Genomic DNA, 8,913 nt, shown 5'->3' on the forward strand with positions numbered 1-8,913 from the left:
TAAGTAAATTGTCTTTCAACTCATTCAGCTCTGTGAAACAAATTTTGTCTCCTTGGCAGAGTTCACAGGACACAGACAGAAAAGCTCTAGTTAGTCCTTCTGCACTGATCCTGTGATCACTCCTGGTAGGGAAGTTACTGGAGCATATCACGTCTTTTTTCTGATGCTGCACTGACTTCCTCTAGAATAAAAACTCGATATGCAAAACAGAGCACACACCTTATTCTTCTCTAACATAGCATTGAGACTTAGCCAGCCTGAATGAATCCTGCAGCGTGCAACCAAGAGAATTTATTTCACAGTGTAGGCTAGGAGTTAACTAGTTTCACTTTATTACTGTATTCTGAGCTGTAACACTGAAATGTTTACATGTACAAGAAAAATACACAATTTAAGTCTGAGTACTTATTTAAAAAATCATTTAACTGTGTATGACAAGCTGCATTTCCAATAAGGAAACACACATCTTGGTTCTAAATTCCTCTCAAGAGCTATACAAATAACAATTACAAATTAAAAAAAAAAGAATCACAGCCTTCTTTTGCCTTAGGGTTATAGATAACCTTTCAGGTAGTTTATTAGTAAATATGACCAAAACAAAACTAATTGGTAGCCTTAATGCTTAAAAAAAGCAGAAAGAGAAAAAGGAATAATGATAACTCCATTTTTTTTCCTCTTACATTGATTAGACTTTCATTTAAAGAATACTTAAATCCCTTAGTCTTTCAACTTTAAAATTATTATATTAGAAAAAAATACGCAATATTCCATATCACACCATCTTATTTAGAAAAAGGAAAATAATTCCATTTTTCTCTGCTACCACATTAACTTTATACTCGTGTTCAAGATTTGTTTACAAATAGTTACTAGCTGCTGAAATGCTGCCAAAATTTCTTAAGTACTCGATTCACTAGTATATAAATACTTATTAACTGAAGGTTTTATAAAGTATCAAGACCCATAAAAGCATTAGGCAAACGTCAGAAAATACCAAAAGCAAAAAAAAAAATATTAGTATCTACCACAGAAATAGTTCAAAGGGAACCTGTCTGCTTCATGATACAGAAGTGACCTATGTTATTCTTCACCTCCCCAAACATATGTTGATTTCTATACTGCCATTCCATGGCCTTAGCCCTTTTCATGCTGAGCACACATCTCTCCTCACTTTTTCATGATCTAGTGAAATCTCCCTTCAAATCCTGCTAAGGGTTTTAGCTCAATAGAGCCACTCTTAGGAGATGCATTTGTCAGTCCATGAAGGAGTTTAGGGTAGTTGTGCACATGGAGAATAAAGTTACTGCTACACATAGTACATGAAATGCCTGTTATCCACATGTTGCTCCTATAGCTGGCTATTATCAGACGCTACCAGATGAATCATGAGGAGGGAGGGGCAAAAAGAGGGTGAGGCTTTCAAGAAGCTATTTGGCAGCTATCAAAATTCTAGCATTAAAGCATGAAAAAACCCTGCATAGTAAAGAGCTTTTGAGGATCATCTCTAACCTCAACTGGTCATCAACCTGCCTGTTATACCCTTTCTCAAAATCTGCTGAGCTAGTAGGGTATTTCTTGGATTCCTTTTCCTACTAAGAAGAGTAGTAACCTATCACCGTGTCCTCAAGGAGCTAAGCATTGTTGTAGTAACTCAAAGAGTTCTACCGCTGACAGATGAACAGCAACATCTGCAGCCCACTTGCTTAGTGATCTTTACAGCGCAGTCCTAATAGACCAGAGTTTGTTTGCAGTCTTTCAGCCATCGGTGAAAAATACTTAAAGAGTGTAGAGATAAAGCAACGGTTCTTTTCCTTATCAACTGATAAGAGCAGTTATGTGGAGGCTGCTCCTTTAAGAAAAGGCTAGACGATTTCAGTCAGGAAGAAGGGACAAAGCTCTGAGGAAAGTTAGCATTAGCACTACTCAGCCAAGGAGGAGAGAACAGGAAGCAAGGGGCAGTTCGCTGGGAGCAGTATCTGGAACCAAGAGAAAGAGACAAGAACAGGGCAAAGACAGTAGCTAGCACAAGGCACAGGAAGAATTAAAATCAAATTATATGTCCACATGAAGAAAGGTCAAGTGCCACCTAAAAGTGGAAGCAACAACCACTGTTTGGCCTGTCTTCTGACTCTTAACAAGTTTTGTATCATTTCCAGCATGAAAAATATAGAGATCTCTCTGAGCCAGAATTCTCATATTTGAAGATTAGGGATCACAGTAAATAAAAATCTAATTGCCTTGTTCAGTTTGTTTACCGAAAATTAAAACAACAGTAAGTCAAATGTGGAAGGAGACAAGAGAAATAATACAGTGATCTAAAAGCATGTTGGGGGATAGGACTTGGGTTGAAAAAAATAAAACCTCCTTCACTGAAGTAAAACTGGAAAGGGCAGAAGCATCCTAGTAAGAACTGGTATATGTTATAGACACCTGCATTTCAACGTGTCAAATATCAACTAGACACATGCTATTAGCCTTCAGGTTTTTTATTGCTAAAGAACTACCAAATGTTTGTCTCTGCTAGTCTATTGTGGACTGCTTTTTGCTGCACTTTTCAGAAAGTTACTTTTGCCCCATTTAGTTCTGGAGCAAAAGCATCATCAAAATGAGCAAAGGTGGGTAGATAATGAGTCACGAGCTCCTAAACATTTAAAAATCACACACCTAATGAACAAGATTGGCCACTGCCTCATCCAAATTGTTGTTTTATGAAAGAGTTGGGGTTATAATGCATGAGTTTAATACCATGTGTTTACCAAGCTGCAGTAAACTACATGTGCATTCTTAGGTCATTACAAATATAAGATAAAATGCACTTGCTTCAACTCTTTCATTAAGGTATGAGCTAATACATTCTATTTTATATTTGCCATAGGTTAAAAACATGTTTAACATCAGTCACTGTGGTTCAGCTGACACAAAGCTGCTTGTTAAGGCAAACTAATTCCGTGCCATATTTCAGACCTCTGCCAATGAAGCCACTCAATTCAGAGAAATACCTTTGCCCATATCAAGTTTAGAGAATCAAAGAATGCATCAGAGGAAAAAAGTATTATCTGGGGCTGCTAAAAAATGTTATCTTAAAAGATAATTCCAATCTGGTGGAACATATTTAACATTTATTGTGTCTCACTAAATAAATGCCTACATCTTTTTGCTTGAGATGGACAACTAGATCCAAAGCTTCAATAGGTTGTTTTTAATTAGGAGAAGTCTAAATTAAGTCAATACAATGTCCCTGACATTAGCAGAAACAAGAAAGCTGCAGTATTAAGGAATGAAACATGGAAACAAGGAGACATTTCTAACCAGTTTGTATGTAACTAAACTTGTCTATTATTCTATATATGCATGTTAATCTCTATATAACTGCATGCCAAACTAGAATTTTGCATTAAATGGTTAATCTTCCTTGTGCCTTCAACTCAGGTGCTGAAGGCTCCACCAAATCATCAAGAAGGACAAGAAACAGGACCTGAGGCCTCAACTTGATCTTTGGAAAGGCAATGGAGCAAATAACCTTAAAAATAACCAGGGGGAAAAAAACCCAAAACACCACACAAAACCTTCAAATAACCTCAGGGGGATGCAATGACAAAACACAGACACCAAAAAATAAAAAATAAAAAATCCAAAAAACAGAAGGTGATCAGAAGTAGTCAGCCTAGACTTAGGAGGGGGAAATTATGCTTGGTTACATAATGCAACAACCTTCTACAATGAGACAAACAGCCTTGTAGATGGGGTTAGGCAGGGGATTTATCACTACTTCAGACAAGCTTTTGACTCTAGCCCCATAACATAAGGAAAAAAACATTTCTTTTTTTATTTTATTTTCTTAAATGTAAAGGTGATCAAACACTGGGATAGGCTGCCCAGAGAGGTTGTGGACTCTCCATCCTTGGAGATACTCAAAACTCACTAGACACAGTCCTGAGCAATCCGCTCTTGCTGACCCTGCTTTGAGCAAGGGGGTTGGACCAGAAAATCTCCAGAGATCCTTACCTCAACTGCGTCATAGAAGTTAGTTCACATAGAAGAACTGCTCACTTCATAGAGCCTCAACTGTTCTATGAAATCTTACACTTCTTACTATTGTTTAGATATCAGAGAACTTTTTTCATGCTGTCTTTAAAAATGAAAATGTTTTTAAACATGTATTTTCTTACTTTCTCTAAAAGTGTAAAGAGAAATTTAACAGAGTTTTTAAGAACATCCTTAAAGCACCTGTAAAAGAGCTACACTTGGTTCTGATCCAGCACTAGGAAGACAACTGGAATGTGAAAATCATAGAACATTTTAAAATATGAGCTTCTTGACAGTGGCAGGGGAAACATACTGTTAGGAACTCCATTCTCTGTTTTGCAAAATTACAAAACCAAGAGAGGCAAGACAACCAAGAAGCCTTTTTCTATGATGGCTGAACACATTCTGGTGTATCTGTTCTCATCCAAAAATTTAGCATCGAGAACCTATATTACCACCCATAAAGGAGAAAAATGGATGCCAGAATAACTTTGAGCTTTCTCAAAACCACCATAAAGGCCAGAGAGCTGAAGAGGATGCACTTGACACACGTAAGTACTGACACATAACATTAGTCCATATTTTTGCCTAGTGGAAAACATGACATTCGCATTTCTCTATCTTATCAGTACTATTACCACCTAAACTGAGGTTAAGCTAGTTGCATCTCAAATGGTTGAAGTAATGTTCTGTGGCACAAAAACCTGGAAATTCCAGATTTTCATTAAGTTCTGCAAAGCACTGATACTCAATTCTAAAGCTCAAGATATGTCCAAGCAGTCTTATAAGACTCCAACATTTATTTGTAAAGGATATAAACACATGGCTTGTTTACTGCAGACAAGCAATATTCATCTTCCCCACATTGCTAATTATTAACCTCTCCAAATGTTTTCCACCTATTCTTGGTAAGCAACAACACAAATAAATCATTCCTTTCTGCTTTTTTTCTTAAAAAAAAAACCACAAAAAAAACCAACAAAAAACCAACCCTAAAGAATTAGTGCAGCCTGCAATGCACTAGATGCAACTTCATACCACAATTGGAGCAGTCATCTCTGACAGCTCCCATTCTTTGGCAGCTGTCACAGCCAACAGCTTTCTCAGCCAGCCTGCCACTTTCCTCAATTTGCCCGCCTTCCAGCCCTCCTACCCACACTCCCATCAGTCTTGCACTGTTTGCTCACCCACCCCAGCCATGACCAGCACAACCTTAAAAGTGGCCTTTGGGAGCATGATAGTTCAAGAGCGTCTTTAGCTTTGTGCTGCAATGAAGCAAGAGAGCATAAACAACTGGTTATCATCGCAACTTTGTAGCTTCTTAAACAATCATCTGCTCCTGCAACAACCGGACAAATGACCACCAAGTGTTACATTTTAGAATGTTTCCTCTTTTGCTTTCTCCCATATGAACTGCTCTGCCACCTTCTGCTTTGCTTCACCTTTTCACCTAATGCTAAAACGTCTGCAGATGCTTCCACCGGAATGAAACTAGAGAACTTAAAACTAAATTTAAAAGAATCCTAAATATGAACGTTTAAAGTAGATTAATCAATGTAAACAGTGAAAAAACCAAAATTCAAACTAAAATTTGTCAGACTTCCACTTGAAAGAAAATATACGAGCTGTCATAGGTCAGGTAGAAGTGCATACCATACACACCCACAGGCAGCAATATTCAAGGGCAAGTTCCCATGGCAAGCAGTTGAACCAACCATGGATGCAGCAGTATGGCAAGTGAGGAAACATTCTCAGGTAAGCAAGCCACGATCTCAAGGCCATCTACATTAAAACCAAACACCAGCAACAAAACAAAGCACTGGTGATGGATGACCGCAAGCAGAATAAATCAGTGTCAAAGCCTAAGCTTGAAAGACTGCAATCTCCATTAACGCACAAAGATGAGATTAGCAGTAATGCCTGCTAGTATTTTGTCATCCAAAAGTAAATACAACTCTAACCAGGATCCTGGGTCAAGCTGAAAACCTTGTGGACTAGAGAGAGCCTGCCCAGTTCATTGACAGTATAGAAGGGAGAAGAGGGTTGAGATTAGTTCTGTCAATGGTGGTCTTAATTTGCTTTCCATACCAAGCAGTTGCCACATTCATTAATCTTTTTATTTCCACACTAAACCTTTCAGTGGCATAAAAGTGGCATCCACTCAAACAGCAGGCTTGGATTCAGATACCAACATAGAATCATAGAATAATTTCAGTTGGAAAGGACCTCTGAAGGTCATCTGGTCCAAGCCCTGCACTCAAAAGCAGGGCCAACCAGATCACAGCAAACACAATCACATTTGCTCCAGCTCTTCCCCAAATCCCAGACATGCAATATTCCCTGCATTCCTATGGGAGTTTTGTTGTTGCTGTTGCTTTTAAATCATACTCTTGGTCTCTCGGGAGCAGCTGCAGCATACCATTTCAGCCGGGAAAACAGTGTGCAATAATAGCCTAGCATACTGGCTCCAGCCCTGCCAATTCCTACCCAGCAAATGTCAGTAAAGCATTAACAAAATAATCCCAAAAAACCACACCACTACTATCCTTATACATGCAAGCTCATCAAATGCTTCTAAAAGGAAACACCTAATTTAACTTCTACTACCCATTTACATGGCTTGAGAGTTCTACCAGACATTCAGCAGTCCAGGTATAGAAGACAGCGGGAAAGGACTGCTTCCTCATCACTATCTTAGGCACCATCACTCATAAACGGGTATCAAACTCATTCATCTATATTCCCGGGAAAGGGATGAGCATCACAAATCCAAGGAAGACAATATGTCTGTGTCCAAGCATATAAGTTTCGTTTTCCATGAGTTATGAGATACCCACAATTCAAGCCTTTTTAGCTCCTCCCTCCTTCTTCCAGCCATTACCCCCTGCCATAAGATATAAGGGAATCAGGAAAAAAATGAAAATCTTTATTGCACTAAAACCCTTTCAGTATTCAGTTTTTCATAAGGAATGTTTCCCAGATGTCAATCCCTGCCTTTATTAAAGTCATCTTAATTAGCTTCAGTGTCTAGTCCAGCTACTGTAGGTATCTCCTCCAATTTATATTTAGTTTCCACCCAAAATATTCTGCATCATTCAAGAGCTATGCTGTAGGAGTGTAAAAATTACCAGAATGCTATAACCTAACTCACAGTAGATATGTAGGAGGGGCCTATCTGCTTGTATGAAAAGTAGTGAGTTTATACCCATATTTAGTCTTATCTAAGATTTTGGCTTTTCTTGAATTGCTTCTGCCTTGCCCTGAAAAGCCCCTTATAAATAAACATAACAATATATTAATTTGACAGGAATAAAGTAGTACTCTTTCAAAACTGCTCTGCTCATTTTGGATTTTTAGGAACCATTTGTCCTGTACTACCATTCTAGTACCTCATCAGACTGATGAGAACTGCTCATGCTAAGTGATCAACCCACCCTCAAGATGCACAACTCCAGCTTTAAAATGAGAACAACCTTAAGGTGGATATAGGAAAGCAAGCTATCATTTAAGCATAATTCATTTTTCCATGTGTGCTTTTCACTTTTCTGGTATTATGAAACAAATTTTAGAGGTATCAGGCTCTTAAGGTCTAGAAAGATGTTTAAAAGTGTACTGCTTAAGAAAATAAATAGGTTCAGCAAACAGGACACCTGAAAGAGGGTCAGAATCTTAATATATTTTCAAGTTCTGCCATTAGTCTACAACCTGCTGCATGACCTCAGACAGGTCCTTTGCTGCAGGTCCTTTTATGTAACAGAAATACACAGAATAAAAGTATTTTGAAGTGTAGCACTTGAGTATTTCTTGAACGTTTTGACAACTGTTAAAAGCTTGCCAAAGCCCCTTCATTCACCAGAACAATGCTTTGCAGGCTTTTTTCCTATGTGCAGAAATCTAAAAATATACAAGACTGTTGTACAGCAAGTTTAACAGACAATACTTGCTTTAAAAGCAAAAAAGAGCTGTTTCTGCTTGTTTAAAACCCTTTTTGTATAGAAAAAGGAAAAAAAAAATAATCTGATTTCCCAAGGACTAAGGCAAAAAAAAATAGCATGTCCTGCCATTTTAAAAAGTATCTTGGAACTTCCTTTTAATATACTGATATTTTTAGGCAGTAGTTATCTAAAAAGGTCCTATCTCTTTCAACTTTAGAAGCATATGTCAACAAGAGTTTAGCTAGGCCAATTAAGGAACACGGGAGTTTCCATTATGCTTTTGTTATGGAGATGGTTAAACTAGCTTCAACACGAATACATTTCTAGTCTTGAGATCCATCTCCATCACACAAGGTCCCAAGGTCACCAAGGTTCTTTTCAGAGCCGGCAACGCAAGAGAGATAAGGGCAGAAATTCAGCCTGCCATACCAGGGACCGCATGATGACTGCGCCTAGAAAAAACCGCGTCGATACAGGAAGCGAGCAGCTTCCACCGCCGCGTTCGCTTCTAAACAGCCATTTTACTTCTAACGACATCCTTCCTTACAGCCAGCCTTCATTTTGTGCTCCCGCCCGGGTGCGCGGCTCCGCACCGGCAGCCGGGAAGAGGCTCCCGGGGGTGCGCTCAGGTGGAGGGGAGATGCCTCCCGAGCTCACCGGGTACCGAGCGAGCCGCTCCGGTGCCAGGGCCTGGGGAGGGAGGTTTCCCGCCCGCCCCCGATTTTGAAAGTAAATGAAGGCGCCGCTCCCAATGGCGGGGGAGGGGGGAGCCAGGCTCCCTCCTCCTCCCGGGAGCCCGGCTCCTCCTGGAGAGGCAGGGGACTGGCGGGTCGGCCCTGCTATCGTCCCTCCCCCCGGGCGGGCAGTGCCGTGTGTCCCGTCCCTCCCCCCGGGCGGGCGGGCTGGCTGGCTGTGCTGTCTCTCCCCCCGGCAGGCCGTGCGAGAGCGGCGG

This window comes from Chaetura pelagica, unplaced genomic scaffold (genome assembly GCF_000747805.2).
Source record: "Chaetura pelagica isolate M959 unplaced genomic scaffold, ChaPel_1.0 scaffold3, whole genome shotgun sequence".
In the NCBI taxonomy this organism is placed as follows: domain Eukaryota; kingdom Metazoa; phylum Chordata; class Aves; order Apodiformes; family Apodidae; genus Chaetura; species Chaetura pelagica.